The 17,723-nt window shown below is 39.0% G+C and overlaps 1 protein-coding gene across 4 annotated transcripts in view; it reads left to right on the forward strand.

Moving 5' to 3' along the window:
• Positions 1 to 983: 983 nt before the first annotated feature.
• FNDC3A (fibronectin type III domain containing 3A) overlaps positions 984 to 17,723 on the forward strand; it is a 109,580-nt gene continuing 92,840 nt past the window's right edge. The window contains exon 1 of one of the 4 annotated variants that reach the window (XM_043477565.1): positions 984 to 1,120. The gene's annotated coding sequence lies outside the window, so the exon portion shown is untranslated. Of the gene's footprint in view, positions 1,121 to 1,565; positions 1,829 to 6,819; positions 6,837 to 17,723 lie in introns of those variants that run through there. The other 3 variants (XM_043477569.1, XM_043477566.1, XM_043477567.1) reach the window with 3 other exon arrangements.

Here is a 17,723-nt window from a genome sequence, read left to right on the forward strand (position 1 = left end):
ACTGCTATTTTTGAAAGGCAGCACAATTAATAACCGAAATAAAGTCAGACAAAGAAGCCTGGTTACATCGCCATTGTTTCTGAAGGGAGAGTTCCTCGGTTAGACTCCCCGTCCCAAGGACTACCCCCATCCCAAGTCTTCTAGTAGAACCCGCAAAAGGAAGCAGCCCAGGGCAGCCCTCAGGCATTATTGCAGCGCCCCCAGTCGCCGGAGGTTCAGAGAAATCTCGGCTGCGTTCCCTTCCAGGTCTTCGGGCTGTTACACAAATTAAGGTAATGGGATTCCACGCGATTTGACTGGGGAAAAGGCTAAAAAACTAACCCCCACATTTTCAACTGCAGTAAATATCTAAGTATTTTTGCTTGCTGAGGGGATCCCGGGCACTAAAGCGTTTGGAATTGAAAACATCCAAGCCCACTTCGGTTGGCTTCCTATTCCTTGGGGGAGTGTCTTTAAAGCACCTGCCGGCATTAAGTTTCGTGCTTTCGGAAAGAGGCAGACCCGGTGCGCCTCACAGGGAGTCTTTTAGAGTTTGGACTGAGAATTGTGTGAGTGGTCCCAGGAACGTCCATTATTAACTCATTTCCCTAGTGTCGCCAGCAGCCCGGCCGCCACGGTGGATACGACGACTCGGGCGCAGGCGGGCCTCGGAAGAGAGCCCGGAGCCCGGGAGGGCGGTGGGCGTCCCGGGTTGCGGCGAGGTGGGGTTACTCGGCCGCGCGGCGCTCCGGGGAAAGACCCGCGGGGCGGCGGGCGCGGGCGCGGGGCGGGGACGCGGGGTCCGGGCCGGCCGGGGGCGCCGTCGGCGGGGCTCGCGCAGCCGCACTCGGCGAGCCGACTCCGGGCTCCTCCTCCCGGCTCCGTAGTAAGCATGGCGGCGGCGGCGTTCGCGGTCCCTCGGGTGAAACAGAAAGCGGGAGCTACGCGGAGAGGGAGCGAGGAGCGGGGCTGAGGCAGCGCCGTCACTGCCGGGAAACCACCCCAACAGTCAGTGCGCCGGCGGCTGCGGCGGCCCCGAGAGCTGGCTCTGCCGCTGAGGTGGAGCGAGGACGATCAGGAACCCGAAGAAGAGGCGCCGGGGTAGCCGCCTTCCTCCGCCTCAGAGCGGCGTGACTCGGAGGTGAGAGCGCGGGCGCTCCCTTCGGGAAAGGCGGGCGAGACAGAGGCGTCCCGGTCCCGTGGCGCCCCGGGGCAGGCGTCACGGAAACCGTTAGGCTGAGTGTGAAGGGCCGGGGCGCCGAGCGGGGGTTCGGGCCCGTCGAGGGGCGCGGCCCACCCCGTCCTGGGGGCGCGCGCTCTGCCGAGGGCGGGGAGTGGGCCGCGGGCGGGACGCATCCGCTTGTCGGGCACCTGCCGGGCCCGCGTCTCTCCGGGAGGCGCTCGCGGGGGCGCGGCCACGGCCCCGCCACCAGCCCGCGGAGGCGGCGCGGGGGCGCGGGCGGTCCTCCCTCCGCCCCCCCTGGCCAGCGGCCCGCGGCGAGCAGCGCCGCTCCTGGCGGCGCGGGGGTCGAGTGCCGGAGCCCTCCCGGAGAGGATCGCCGAGCGTCCGCAGTCGCCCGGGGTTGTGGCCGCCCGGCGGCCGCCGAACTTGAACGCCCCTCTGAAGAGACTTTCCTCCCGCGCCTGTTGGGGTTCAAACCTCGAAAACCCGCCCGGGTGTGTTGGATCTTGTTTGGCTGGTGCCGGTACCTGGCCGTTCCTTCAGCCGGCTGAGTTAACCACCTGTTCAGTCGCGGGGGGGTTAGACTCCAGGCTGCAGTCCTCGCCCTGTTTAACAACCTGGATCTTTGAACTTTTGACACGGCGGTGGAAGGACGTCATGTGTTAGGTAAAGGAAAATGAACTCATAATTTAGCCGTAAAATCGCGGGCAGAAAAGCGGCTATTTTAATTAGTGTTAGTCGTTCTTTTATTAAATTGTTAGCGTTAAAAAAAAAAAAAAAAACCCGTGGGATATTTTTGTGTGGGGATAGGGGGTGGGTAATGGATAGTGGGGGTGCTAGGAATCGTAAATTCGGGATTTTCTTTTGTGAAATTTCATGTAAGTTCCTTTGGATACCTTTGTGTCTGAGCATCTATTAACTAAGAATACCAGGCTGACAAATTTTTCTTTTTTTTTTTTTTTACTCTGTAAAGCTCATGTGCATGTAGATTTGTGGACTCAAAATTGAGCGGCAAAACGATTTTGCTTCTTTCCGTGTTTTTAGTTCTTGAAAGCAAAATTGGTATTTTTCTGTACTATAAGAATGAAAAGTTGAACTGTTACTATAATATTTTATCATCATGATAGTACCAGCACTAGTGCTAAACATATGCCACCCAGGAGTTGGAGCCATATGTTAGGCAGAAACTAATTGAGTCTTATGGCTATGATCTTGTATTTGGATAAATATTTAGTTTTTGTGTATTTGCTAAATCTGTAGTTCTTGCCATCGTGTAAGCTTTTAAATCACCTGAAAATAGTCCAGAGAAATGAGTCTCCTGCCTTTTTGATATTTTCTCGGTTGATTTGATTTTGCTCAAGTAATGAGATAAAAGTGCACACTGAGACAGATGGTGGACTTAAAACAGTGATAAAAAGGATTTGTTGTAAAACATCTTCTATAATGTAGTGCCTAAAATTTTGCTTTCAGCTTCTTAACCCACTGATAATTCTTGCCATCACCACTTATACCAGCTAGTGGGAACAGAGGATCCTGACTTGACAGGAAAGAAAATATTTGTTAAAATTTTTATAAATAATTTTGTTTCAGAATTTTAGCACTATCACAGTAAATTTTATGAAATTTTCTTTTTTCCTTTCAGAGAACATCTCTCAGTTTTCCTGGATAGGTTAACTGAAATTTTTTTATCCCAGGCTGGCTGCTTTTAACCACCTGTATGCTTCTGAATGAACTCCCTCTTTTTCCATTTTGTCTGAACCCTCAAAAATCATTGACTGTTTAGGAAAAATTAACTGCTGGTTAACATTGGTTTCAATCAAATATAGGGGTAATTTACTTCTCCCAAATTAATGATATGCATTCAAAAAAACAGATTTAGGGTTACCTTTTGATGTCGTCTGTGTCATCACTTTCCCCCTTTATATGAATAGCTGAAAGCTGATTTATTTTCTCCTGCATTTAATAATTATGTTTTAATTTTTTAAGTTCTATGGTATAATATTGAGCATATTTTATTACTGATTAAGAAAAAATTTCTTCCTCTTCTCTGACCAGCCAGGCAAAGGTCAGAATTGAGAGGCTACAAAACCCAGAAAAGAATAGGGATGCATGATTAATATTTTCGTCATCTTTTGTAGCTTTTCTTAGGTAAAGAGCATTTAATTTATAATTTTAGTTTAGATTTATGGGTAGTAGTTATGTCTATTTAAAAAAATACTTGTATATTTTAATGTGTATGTACCCAAGGCTTGTGCATCTTCTATTTTGCCTGTATTTTTAAAATACAGTTTGATGAGGTAACCTAAAGGTTTTGTTTTTTTAAAAAAATGTTCTTGGTGCATTTTTCTATGAAAATGAGTCTAGATGATGTCTTTGAGAATGATGTAGGGCCTTGCATATGATTTCCAATTTTATTAGCCAGGTGATCAAAAGATAAATGATTGCTTTATTCCCCTGAGCAGTCTCTAGCAGATTTCAAATAAATTCACAATATTGTAAATCCAAAGGTTTAGAATGCTCTGCCTGCAATTCCACTGAGTCTTTTTCAGTGCTTCTGTTTATCACATTGCAAAAAGAAAAAGAAAAATGGCCCCTATGGATATCAGTGTTGAGAGCTGCTTGCTTAAAAGAAATGAATGACCAATAATGGTGAAAGACAATTTTTTTTTAACCTGTATTGGGAGCTTTTACTATTTTCTTAATATTTTGGCCTCATTTTATTTCAGAGTGTTATGCTGTGGCCTCTTTATCCCTTGATCTTATCTCCATCCTCCCACTGTGGTAGTTTTGCTTACCTTTCACATATACTTTATAAGTTTGTGGTGTAACCTATGGTTTTACATCAAGTTCCTTTGTAGGTGTCTTCCTTTGATATTTCCAATCACTTATTACCCATTGCCAGGCCTCAGGCTTTTTTTTCTCAAGATAGAGAGTTGCGTGTGTCATCTCTGGGAAGATGACATGCTCAGAGGATGGTGAACTATTAGAGTGGGGATACAAAAGCAATGGGATGTGTTTCCTTCCTTCAAGTAGATTACAGACTAGTTGGGGATACTAGACTAAAACACAAGAAATCCTTAACAAAAAATGCAAGATGGCCTTATTAAATTATGTGGCAAGGACTGGAATTTAAAGGAAAGTGAGGCTGCAGAGGGCAGGAATGATCCTGGAAGGCATTCAGAAGAAGTCAGACTTGAATCTTAGGAAGGATTTCGGGATCAAGCAAAAGGAAAGACATTCAAGGAGACCAGTCTGAGAGGGTAAGTATCAGGAGGAAGAAGAAAAGAAGGTTAAAGTCAAGATTTTCGCTAAGTGCCATGACATGGTCAAGAAGGATAGGCAGGGCTGGACAGGACAGTTTGGCTGTATCATTGTGAAGCCATCACTGGAAGAATGCTGCATCTACTTTGACATATTAATAACTTAAGCTTTATGTTTGAGGAATAGCTTATATATTTTATATGTGTATGTTTATTACAGCTTAGATCAGGGATCAGCAGACTTTCTGTAGAGTGCCAGATAGCTGATACTTTAGGCCTCGTGGGCCACTTACAGTCTCTGTTGAATATCCTTTTTTATTTGTTTTCTTCCAATCGCAGAATTTGACCAGCGGGCCTACTTTGCTGACTGTTGGCTAATAATTGGCTAGTTAATTGTCCATATAGCACATAATGTGAGCTGCCTTACATCATTTGTCTGCGTGGTTGTTTTGTGTGTTTTGAGTATCATTTATGTTTTTCCATACGTTATAATAAAAATAAAGAGAACATGCAGAAATAACTTCTACTGTAATTGCTATTTTGTGACCAGACTTCTAGCAACTGCCTAGACTGTCTCAGAACTAGGAAGTGAAAGAAGAAAAGCCTTTGAGCTAGTCCTTAGAGCAGTGAAAATAACTACCCCAGGGCTTGATTTAGAATCTGTATAAGGTTAAGTATATCAACTGCCTATTCAGGTTGTACATATTTTAAACTACAACTGGCATTTTAGAAGCCTTGGCTAGGATGCTGGTGGCCTGTAAGTGACAACTGGGGAGCAGGCAGCAGGAAACATTGTTTGTAAAAGTAGTTCAGGATGAGTTAGTGAAGAGAAGAACAGTTGCAACATCCTTCAGTAACTCCAAGAGTCACTGTGTTATAGAATAGTCTAATAATTAACATTTACATTGATGAGCTTGAGTCATCAAGAAAAGATTATATCACATGTAGATTGAGGCAGAGAAAAAAGACCTAGAAGTCTCTTTTAAAATATTTTCATTATGATTGTTTAAAAATAAGTTATAGTGATTTAAAGGGTAAGTATCAGTTATTTTGAAAATCCCTCTACATGAAACATCTCCTTTGAAGTTTCTAAATTTATAGATGTGTGTTTCTAAGGCAGTTCTGTTTCCTTCAGCACATTGTGTTTCATGTACCATTACCAGATAAATAGTGGTGCTTCAGGTTATGGTTGCATGAATAAAATTGTCTACGGTTACTCTGTATTTTGTCTTATCAAGAAAGTAAGAATATAGCATGAGAGGTTTCTTTGAATCAGTAGGTATTAGTGAATACATTCTGTATGTCAGAGATAGCATTAGGTGCTGGGAAAAGTAAAGATATATAAGATGGAGAGCTGTCTGGGTAAAATCAGTGGAGTTCCTTTTTTTCCTCTTAAAGACATTAAAAGCAGACAAACCATCAAAACCCCCAAACTGAAGTTAACTTTTGCCCTTTTACTTACACTAGCATTTTCCATGCTTTGTGTATGTGTGTACTGTTTTCAGTTTTAAAGCATTATAGACCTTTTGAACTAAATTTCAAGCCTTCATGAATTGCTACGTAATAAAAGTTCAGCTTTTTAAATTTTGCTTTAAGGAGGAATTAACAATTCACTTTGCCACCCCACTTTTGTCAGTATTTGAAACAGCTTCATTATTCCAGCTGTTTCCATTTCCTAGATAGGAGATAAAGTACTTTGGATCTTAGTTCCAACGTTACCCTTATTAGCCATATGATTTCAGATTAGGTTTCTTTTTTTTTCAGTCTTGGGTTCCCAATTCTTAAAAAGTTATATATATCCTGTGTTCCCCACAGAAATATTGTGAGCACCCAAAGAGATGTTGGAAATCATGATGGTATTAATGTACCATGTGTTTTTGCATTAATACTACTACACTGGAAGCAATGCAGCCTTTTTTTAGTAAGACCAGAAATCATGAGTTCAAGCTTTATCCTCCAAAGTTCTGTAAATAATAGTATTCCAGTAAGCATTTAGTTTACTCAAAACTTTTAACTGCCTTCTTGGCAAAGAGAGTGCACTTTTAAAAGCTTTCTTTCCATTCTTATTAATCTTTCATTGTCCCTATCCAACGCCTGTGTTCCTCTTTGCAAGAGAATACTGATCTATTCCAAGGAAATTCGGCTAGTTTTCCCGCAGTGGGATAGAAATATGCAAAAGTGAATTCCTTATGTGTTGTTTTTTTTTTCAAGTAGATGACTATTTCTGTATTTATAGTAATAAGATCCACTTGAACTCTGACTGGAAAGTTGATTATATTTTTTTAAATCCTATATAGACTGCCAGATATGTGGTGGTACTCCTAATTTTACAGATGAAACTATTCTGATTGACTTCCATCTCTTCCTGCCTCACTTCTTGAGATTGCTTATGTGCTAGTTGTTAGAAATACAAAGTAAGTATGATATGTGCTTTGAAATAAACCTTGGTGTAAAAGATCTCTAAATTTGATAGATTGTTAATCAACCTCTATCAAAAATGTCTGAAAGTTACTGTGTTCTGCTTTCCTTTTTCAGAATCCACATTTTAATGTATATTTGAACAGAATAATTTAAACAATTTAAGTGATTTCTTAGTGAAATCCAATTCCCTAGTGAGGAGGAAAAAAAAATCTGCCTACTTCTCTGGCAGTTCTGAACAGATGTTTAAGTACATTTTAAAGCACAGTTAAGACTTTTCTTTAAAAAGTGATTATATGCTCTCTTCGCGGGAATAGATGTCAAATACAACTGTGTACTTTTGTTGAAATCTAGCTTGAAGGGAGTAGTGATTTCGTTTACTTCAAAATCCATTTGTCTTAAGATTGGCTTAAGTAAAAATAAAAGTGAAGACATAATTTTAATTTGTGATTTTATTATGTTTTCATTCTCTAAATTTTTTGGTTGGCTTGTGATAGCCATTCTTTTTTGTTTTCCAAAGTTTTTTTTTTTTTTTTTTTTAGAGTATAGTTGATTGACAATGCCATGTTAGTTTTGGGTGTACAGCAGAGAGATCAGTTATGCATGTATCTATTCTTTTTCGAATTCTTTTCTCATTTAGGTTGTTCCAGAGTATGGAGCAGTGTTCCCTTGCTGTACAGTAGGTCCTTGGTGGTTATCTGTTTTATATATAGCAGTGTATACATGTCAATCGAAAACTTCCATTGTATCTCTCCCTCCTACCCTTCCCCTCGGTAACCATAAATTCATTCTCTTAGGTCTGTGAGTCTTTTTTGTGACAGCCGTTCTCAATCACAGTTTCGTTCTTAGACTTGATTTTTTTCTATGTAATATTTTCATTTGCAATATGTATTTTCCCTTACATTTTAGTTAGTAGTTTATGAAATATATTTTTGTTTCTTCTGTATTAGGACTAGCTCTTTCCAGTACTTCAGATAATTATTCCTCAAATGCCATAGTATGCTAGCAATTATATTTTTTATCAATTACTTGAACCTGACCAAAACTGGTTTAATGTGTGTGATAGAGTAGACTTTGGGTAAAATGTGTGGGCAGCTGTCCCTCTAATTCATCTTCAGGCTGCTTCCAGATTATTCCTTCAAAAATACAAATTTATTCAAATCATTGCTCAGTTTTAGAAATTAAACTACACTACAGTTCCTGCTGCATCAATTATAATGTATTCTGTCTTTATCTTAAGAGTTTGTACTCTGATGGTATCCTGTGACTGGGCTTCCTGGGTGGCTCAGTGATAAAGAATCTGCCTGCAATGTGGGAAATGCAGGTTTGGTCACTGGGTTAGGAAGATCTCCTGGAGAAGAAAATAGCTACCCACTCTAGTATTCTTGCCTAGGAAATCCCATGAACAGAGGAGCCTGGCCGGTTACAGTCCATGAGGTCTCAAAGAGTTGGACATGACTTAGCAACTAAACAAATTCTTTGACTATATTTCCCACCAGTTGCCAACTTGGTAGTATAAACAGCATGTATTTTACGTTAGGCAGGTATAGGTTTGTTGACTTCTTCCCTTACTGGCTGTTAGGAACATGAACGTATTACTTTACCTTAGTTTCTTCACTTTAAAGAGGGGTAGTACAGGGATCTGTCTCCTAGAATTAGCTGTTATAGGGATTAAAAGAAAGAGCCTATTTAACATGGCAAGTAAAATACTTGTCATGGGATACTTATATCTAGACCTTTGATAGGCATTTCTAATCCTTGTTAGGGTATCCAAATTCTTGTTTTCACCATTCACTTATGTATCTATCATTTGTTAAAAAGCTTAAATGTTCTGGATACTTAGAATATAAATGTCACAGAAATCAACATTGTATTCCTTTCGTGTAGCAATTCACACACTTGGATAAGAGAGAAAGGCATATAAAAATATTTTAAAATGAAAAGTAAATAAAATACCACTTCTCTTATCTCTCTTCTCTTGTGTGAATCCTTTCTGTATTTTAGTACTGAACTGCCATATGTTTCCACAGTATGCTCAGAATATCATGAATGTGTATGTAACATACTGTAGCATATATACATATATATGTATATATATATATATATATTTTTTTTTTTTAAACTTGCCTGTCTCATCTGTTGGACTGAACTCCATGAGTTTGAAGAGTACTTCACAGGTTGGCAGTTTTGTTTTGTGTTTTTTCTGTAAAGGAGCAGATAGCAAGTATTTTAGGTTTTGTGGCAATATGAACTCTGTTGCAACTACTTAACTGTGGTTTAGGAGCCTTAAAAATAGCCATAGATAAATTATAAACATTGGGTATAACTGCATTCCAATAAAAGCTGGCAGGAGGCCAGATTCAGTGCACAGGTCTTAGTTTGCTGACCCCTATAATGCTGCATACCTTTTGGCAGGCAAATGTAAGGCACTCAGTAAATGATAATAATTATTTATGTATTAAATGCTTTCTGTATTCTGTATACTATTGTAAACAACTTTATATATATTAGTTTACTTAATCCTTAAAGTGACTCTTTGAGGTAGATATTATTGTCATTTTTAAAACGAAGAAACTGAAGCACAAAGAAGTTAAGTAACTTGCTTAAAATCATATAACTAGTTAGTGAAAGATTTGGGATTTGAACCCAGGCATCTGACTCCAGAGCCTAGCTTTAAATCATACCAGTTCTGATAACGTAGAATTCCAGGAGTGTAATATTGATTCAGTATTAGGAAATACATTAATGTAATTCACTATATTAATAGGTTAGTGGGGAAAAGTGTATGTTTCTCCCTTTGGTGCCAAAAAAAAAAAATCATCTTCTAAAATTCAGTTATCCCAGACAACTTTTTATCAACCAAAAATAATCTTGTAAAGAGACTCTACCAGAAACCTGTATTAAATGTCATAGTGAACTATTAGAAGTACTTTCACTAAAAGAAAGGAACATTGGTGAAAGTCTTAGCCAGTAAATTAAGAAACAAGAAAAATAACCTCTAAATAATGGGGAAGAGGAGTGAGGTGGAATATATTATAGTTACTATTTGCAGTTGGTATGATTATCTACTTAGAAAATATAAGACAGGCAAGAGAAAATGATTTGAATCAAAAAGAGATTTCAGTATACCGAGTGGCTATCAGGTAAACTTAGAAGATTCATTAGCTTTCTTATAAACCAGCAATAACCAACTGTGGAAAATGGTAACAAAAGTAGAAGCCTAAATTATAAAATCCTTAAGAAATTTTTAGAAATATGTTGCACCATCTGAAAAAAAAAAGTACAAGATCTTAAACTAATAGAAGAATAGTATATTCCTGAATGTGAGAATAAATTTCTGGTAAATTAATCAGTAAAGACAGTGTAATCCTAATTAGAAATCCAACAGAATTTTTAAAATGGGATTTGACCAACTGATGTTTCAAGTTTTGAGAAGGAAAGTGCACCAGAATGGACAGATCAGTTTCAATATGAAGCATGACAAAAGGGAATTTACCCATCAGAGATAAAAAACATACTGTAAAATTATAATTATTAATAAGAGTTTGGGGTAGGAATGAGCATGTTGATCAAAGGAACAGAATAAGGAATTCAGGAGGAGCTCCATGGTTACAGAAGAATTTATTATATGATAAACAAGTGAGTAATGGAAGAGCTAGTCTATAAATGATGTGAGACAATTGGCTATCCTGTTGAGGTAAAGATAATTAAGTACTCACTTTGTGGCACTCTCAAAACTAAGTTCCAATTGGACTAAATACATTCAGTAAGTAAAAAATAAAATGGCAAAAATTTTGGAAGAAATGAATTTTAAAAAAATTTCAGGACAGTGAAAGCCATTTCAAATGAGATGTCAAACTTAAATGGCATTAAAAAAGACAAGCAGTGGTGGCCTGGGCTAAAAATATTTGACATGTAATAGACAAGGTTAATATTCAGGATATACAAGGTGTGCCTACAAATCAACTTGGTAGAAAATGAGAAAAGATATAAGTAGGAAATTCATAGAAGTAGAAATATAGCCTATACCGTTTTGAAGAGATACTCAAACACACCGATAATAGAAATTCAAAACATCAATGAAATAAGATATTTTTAAATCTTTGCTAATTGGCAAAAATTGGAAAACCTTAGCTAAGTATCAAATTGGAAAGTAGCCACTCAAACTGTTGAACAGAGTATGAACAGTTTTATCTTTTTAGGGTAAAAGTTTAACTGTATCTATCAATTTTGAAAGTGTATACTTCTAAACCAAAAGTTTCATTTCTGTGTATCTATAATACAGAAATAATATCATAGGTTCATATAGAATATTACATGATTTTTCCTTGAAGAAAGGGAAATACATGAAGAAAGGTGAAAGCATGTTGTGCTCATCATTGGAATAAATTATAGTATACCCTCCTGGTAGAATATTAGACAGTCATGAAAAAGAATGAAGTAGATACAGATCTACTTCTTTAGAAAACTCTTAAGACATTTTACATGAAAAAGCAAGACACTCACCAGCCTACACAGTGACATTTAAACCACTCCCCTAAACCTCATGCAGGCTTCCCAAGTGGTTCAGTGGTAAAGAATCTGCCTTCCAAGCAGGAGACACTGGTGCACAGGCTTTAGTAGTTCCCAGGTCCTAAACCACGGCCCCCGTAGTTATGAAACAAGAGCTTAGTTGCTCCATGGCATGTGGTATCTTTCCAGACCAGGGATCGAACCTGCATCTCCTGCCCTGGCTGTGTCAGGTCTTAGCTGCATCTTGCAGGATCTTTACTTGTGGTGCACAGACTTTCTAGTTGCCATGTGTAGGCTCAGTTGCCCTGCGACATGTAGGATCTTAGTTCCCTGACCGGGGATTGAACCTGTATCCAGCCAGACCTGCATCCTCTGCATTGCAAGGTGGATTCTCAACCGCAGGACCACCAGGGAAGTCCCAAATTACATATATTTTTAAGAGTCGTTTTTCTGGAGTACCATTAACATCAAACAGGGTAATTGAATTAATTAATTAGTCTTAGGAAAAATATAGTCTAACATCATGTACTTATTGTTAAATCTGTGAAATGTTTGTTTTAGGTTTCTGGTAAGAAATAATAAGATGATTTTGCATAGTGATTCCTGTGACTTTCTTCTTGGTAAGTTTCACTGCAGGGGGATTTTAAAATGCTCCGCCTCCTCTTTTTTAATCTAATGTAGTTAAGTTTAGAAGGTAAAAAATCCAGACATTTGAAAAAAAATAGGATCTAAATTGGAAAAATACATTTTAGGATATCAGTTCATAAGATGAATTAGTAATTTGGGTAAAAGTCCAAGTTCAAGCAGAATTTCTTGAAATTTCCCTGAAAGGATATTTAGATAGTTTATTACAGCTGGATGTGACTCTGTAGTTGCCTTGAGTTGTGGCTTCTCAAGACTGTTCATTTTTAAATCAGCATTTTGATAAAAGTGATATAACCATAGCCACATTACAAAACAGTAGAAGAAATAGATTTAAAAAATACTGTAATTCCACTATCTTAATATAGTTGCTACTGTAATTTTAATATTTTTACCTAATGGTTTTTCATATGTATATTTTCAAGTAATCCTAAAATGTAGATTTAAATGTACTAAATCTACCTTGGAGTGTATATAAGTCTTGTGATTTCATGTGTGGCCTTGGGATCCTATAATTTTTAGTTTCATTGATTTAGACAAGGCAAAAGACCAAAAAAAATATTGGATTTCTCAACCTATTAATAAATGTACATAATTTTCCTATGTGTCTGTCAGTTACACTCTGGCTGTAATCCAAGTAGGGTCTTTCTTTGTATTTTCCTACATACTTTTTGAACAAGTAGAGCTGAAGTTTCAAACCCCCAGCCAAGCTTATTTCCATGAGTTACCTACCTTGGCTTCTAGGTCTCGACTGTTATCATTATGACAGCAGCATCATTAAAATAGAACAAATTCATATAGAATGGATGGCTGTTAATAAGAAGGTTAGGAAGAGAGACTTTGATAAAATGTATGCACAAGGAAACTGGTACCATTTCAGAGTTATGATAGGGACTGAGAAAAAAGTACTGTTTCTAAACCTAGTAGTGTTGTAACTGAGTATCTCCTCCCCGCCCCACCCACCCACACAAATTCATATCTTGAAGCCCTAAACCTCAATGTGATTGTTTTTGGAGGTGGAGTCTTTGGAAGATTATTAAGCTTAGATGGGGTCATGAGGCTGGAGGTCTCATGATGGATTCACTAATCCTTATAAGACACAGAAGAGGGCAGAGCGTTCTCTCTCTCGGCCATGTGAAGATACAGCAAGAGAGTAGCCATTTGCAGGCCAGGAGGAGGGCCCTCACCAAGAATCTGTGCTGGCACTTAATCTTGGACTTTCAGCCTCCAGGAACTGTGAGAAATAAATGTGTGGTGTTTAAGCCACCCAGTCTATGTATTTTGTTCCAGTAGCACAAGCTAAGACAGTAATTGGTATGATAAGTAGAGTGCAGTGGTAACATATTTATCTAAAAATGTGCAAGTGGCTTTGGAACTGGGTAATGGGTAGAGGCTGGACCAGCTTTGACGTATGTGCCAGAAAAAGGTGTGCTGCAGTCCATGGGGTTGCAAAAAGTGTACGCAACTGAACGGAACTAAGGTCCCTAGCATGAAAAGACTGGGCTGGGGAGGAGGAAGGGCAGTTTGACCCATGTTAATTTCACCTACTTGGAGAAGGGGCAGGAGCAGTGGGGAGCAGTAAAAGTCACTGTTTCTTTAACATTTTGGTCTTTGAATTACTCCCACTTGTCATTTCCGCAGTAGAAGAACACTAAGCCCAACCAGGTAAACCTTGCAAAGAGGACAAATAACCCTTGGACCCACGGTAACTTTGACTCCTCCAAGAAAGAAATGATGAGAATGAACATTCAGTATGATGAGAATCTCTATGATCAAATGATGAGAATGAGATCCTACTATGGGCTAAATGTGGTCCTAAGTGCTTTGTATGTAATGTTAAGTGATACAGGCAGCATTCCTGTGAAATAAGTAGTGTTCTCATTTCAATATGAGGACACTCCAGCTCAGAGAAAAAAGTTACCTGCTCTAAGTCACAGAGAACCTACTTGTTAATCACTTCTTGCACCACCCAGCACCAGTGAGAACAGAGCACTAAGTGGTCTCACCCAGCTTAGTTTTCCTCCCAATAAAGTGTTTTGGAAATTTGTAGAATTTGTCTTCCAGTTTAGCCATGTACATGTTGACATACATATCGAGTTATATCCTTTATATTTCTCTTTCATATGACAGGTGGTATTTCACATTTATTTTTTATTATCTGTATAGTTTGATTGCCTTATCTGTGAATTTCATTTCAGAATAGGAAAGGGACATCTCAAAGTATGTGATTATATGAAGGGAGGCTCTGAGTCTGAGGAACCTGAGAACCACTGCACTAACTAGTTACTCCCAGGTTCATGGAGAGTTGACTAAGTTTTGCAAGCAGTTTCTTTACCGACTGAGCCACCAGGGAAACCCAAAATTGTTGTTAAGGGACTGCTAACGGCAAATAGTGAGAGCTTAGAAAGAAGAGAGGAGAGCTGGAGGAGAAAAGCTCCATCATTTTAAGAGAATTCATAAATAATCATAAACAGAATGTTGGTAGAAATATAGACTGTAATGGCCATTCTGATGAGGTCTCAGATGAGAATGAGGAACTTGTTATTGGACAATGGAGAAATGGTGGTCCCTATTACAAAGGAGTAGAGAACTAGGCGTCGTTGTATTCATGTTCTAACATTTTGTGGACGGTGAAACTTGTGATAAAATTAGATATTTAACTGAGGAGGTTTCTAACCAGTGTTGAAGGAGTGGCTTAATTCCTTCTGACTGTGTATAGCAAAATGTGAAAGGAGAGAAATGAATTGAAGAAGGGTTAAGCAAAAAAGAACCAGAAGTTAAAAGTATTTGGAAAATTCTCAGCCTATCCAGGTTGCAAAAATGAGAAAGCACCTTCAGAAGAAAACACCAAGAGTGTAGCTCACCAACCATTTAATAAGGACATTAGTGTGGACCTGAGCCGAGGACCTAATCAGCATCTCGGCAGAAGCTAGGAAGAGATGGAAGTATACCATCAAAAACACTGCCAGGTGGGACCAAAGGGCCAGGTGTGAGACTCAAGGAAGCAAGGGGAATGCAAAGAAGGAAGGCTTTAAACGTGTTACTCTTCAAGAATGGACAAGTATCCCAAAGGTGACTCAGGGTCATCAGCGCTGCTGCTGCCACAGGTTCAGAGTGCACAGGCCTGAAGGGCAGGGTGCCTCCACCTTGGTTTCGCAGGATGGGACTTCTGCCCTGCAGAGCCGCATGGGCAGGACTGCCAAGCAAAAGGCATGTCTGTGGAAGTGATGGCACACCCCTGAGGGTCCAGAGGGCAGAGCCTGGGGCCAGAGATATTCTTATTCTCTGGCCTGAAAATCTAATGGTATTTGCCTTGCCTAGATTTTGAACTTCCTTGGGACCTGTCACCCTTTTCTTCTGATTTCTTCCTTTTGTAATGAGAATATCTATCTTACGCCTATTTTACTGTTGTAGTTTGGAAGTGTGAAACTTAACAGGTTTCACAGGTTCACAGTGGGAGAGGAATTTTGTCTCAAGATGAATTGTACCTCAAGTCTCACCCAAATCTGATTTAGATGCAGTTTTACACTCTATGTTGAAATGGGTTAAGACTTCTGTGGCTATTGGGATGGAATGAATGTGTTGGGTTTTTGTGTGTGTGTTTTTTTTTTTAATTTACATAAAAAGAGGATATGAATTGGGGGGGCAGGGGCAGAATTTAGTATGGAGTAAATGTTTGTGTCCTTCCAAAATTCGTATGTCATAGCCCTGTGTTGATATTAAGGAGTGGGGCCTTTGTGAGGTAGGTGATTCATGAGGGTGGAGCCCCTATGATGGGATTAGTGCCCTTTAAATCCAGGAAGAGGAAGAAAGACCAGAGCTTTCTCTCTCTTGGCCATGTGAGGGTACAGAAAGAAGGTAGTCCTTTGCAAGCCAGGAGAAGGGCCCTCAACAAAAACCTGACCATGCTGGCATCCAGATCTTAGACTTCCTACCCTCTAGAACTGTGAGAAATAAATGTCTGTTGTTTAAGCCTACCAATCTGTGGTATTTTGTAGCAACTAGAGCTAAGTTTGCAAGTATTTTTTTTCCATTTCCATAGGTTGCCTTTTCACTCTATTCATAGTGTGTCCTCTGATGCACAAAAGTATTTGCATTTGATGTCCTATTTGTCTGTTTTTATTTTTGTAGACTTTACTCTTGGTGTTATATCTAAGACGTAATTGCCAAGTCCAGTGTCTTGAAGCTTTCCCCCTGTCATCTTCTTGGAACGTTATGGGTTTCACATTTGGGTCTTTAATTCATTTTGAGTTAATTTTTGAATGTGGTGTACAAGATAAGAGTTTAACTTCATTTAAAAAAAAAAATTTTTTTTTTTGGCATGTGGATATGCAGTTTCCCAGTGCTGTTTGTTGAAGATACTGCCCTTTCCTTGTTGACTGGTCTTGGCATCATTGTCAAAGATCATTTGACCATACACATGACAGTTTGTTTCTGGGCTCTCTGTTTTGTTCCATTGGTGTATTTGTCTTTATGCCATTATCACACTGATTACTATGGCTTTGTAATGTGTTTTGAAATCAGGATATTTGAGTCTTCCAACTTTGTTCTTTGCAAAATTTTTTTTCTGTTTTGGATTCCTTGAGATTCCATAGGAATTTTAGAATGAATTTTTCTGAAGAGAAAAAAAAGTGCCATTGAGATTTTGATAGAGATGACATTTGGTCTGTAGATTGCTTTGGGTTTTACGGACATCTCAACACTATTGAGCCTTCTAACTATGAACACAGGGTATCTTTCCATTTATTCATGTCCTCTTTAATTTCTTTTAGCAACATTTCATGGTTTTAATATACAAATCTTTGTTCTCTTTGGTTAGATTTATTCCTGATTATTTTATTCTTTTTAAAAGTACATGGAACAGATATTGTTTCAGTTAGTGTATAGAAATGCAGCTGATCTTTGTGCATTGATTGCATGTCATGTATTTTTTACTGAATTTGTTTGCTCTAATAGTTTTTTTTAAAAAATCTTTAGGGTTTTCTACATGTAAGATCCTGTCATCTGTGAACAAAGATAGTTTTACTTATTTATCCCCAATTTCTTATTTCTTTTTTCAATTTTTTTCTTCAATCTTTTTTCTTATTTCTTATTTCAATTTTCTTATTTCTTTTTCATGCCCAGTTGCTTTGCCTATGACTTCTAGTACTGTGTCCAATACTATGAATAGGTGTGGTGAGAGTGGGCATTCTAACCTTTTTCGTAATTAGAAGAGAGCTTTTAGCCTTTCACCACTGAGTATAATATTAGCTCTGAGGTTTTCACACGTGGCTTTTATTATGTTGAAGCAGTTTCTTTCTGTCCCTAGTTTGTTGAGTCTTTTTATCATGAAAATGTATTCAATCTTACCAAGTGTTTTTTTCCTGCATCAATTGAGGTGATCATGTGTTCATTTTAACTTTAAAAAATAATTTTATTGAAGTATATGCAGAGAAGTACGTACATAGTATACAGCTAAATTTATAATACACTGAAAGTAAAGTAGCTCAGTCGTCTCCGACTCTTTGTGACCCCATCGACTGTAGCCTGCCAGGCTCCTCTGTGCATGGGCATTCTCCAGGTAAGAATACTGGAGTGGGTTCCCATTTCCTTCTCCAGAGGATCTTCTCCACCCAGGGACTGAACCCAGGTCTCCCACATTGTAGGCAGATTCTTTACCCTCTGAGCCACCAGGGAAGCCTATAACACACTAGTAATTACCATGTAACAGCCTCCCAGGTCAAGATGTA

The sequence above is a fragment of the Cervus canadensis genome, chromosome 9 (assembly GCF_019320065.1).
Source record: "Cervus canadensis isolate Bull #8, Minnesota chromosome 9, ASM1932006v1, whole genome shotgun sequence".
Classification (NCBI taxonomy): domain Eukaryota; kingdom Metazoa; phylum Chordata; class Mammalia; order Artiodactyla; family Cervidae; genus Cervus; species Cervus canadensis.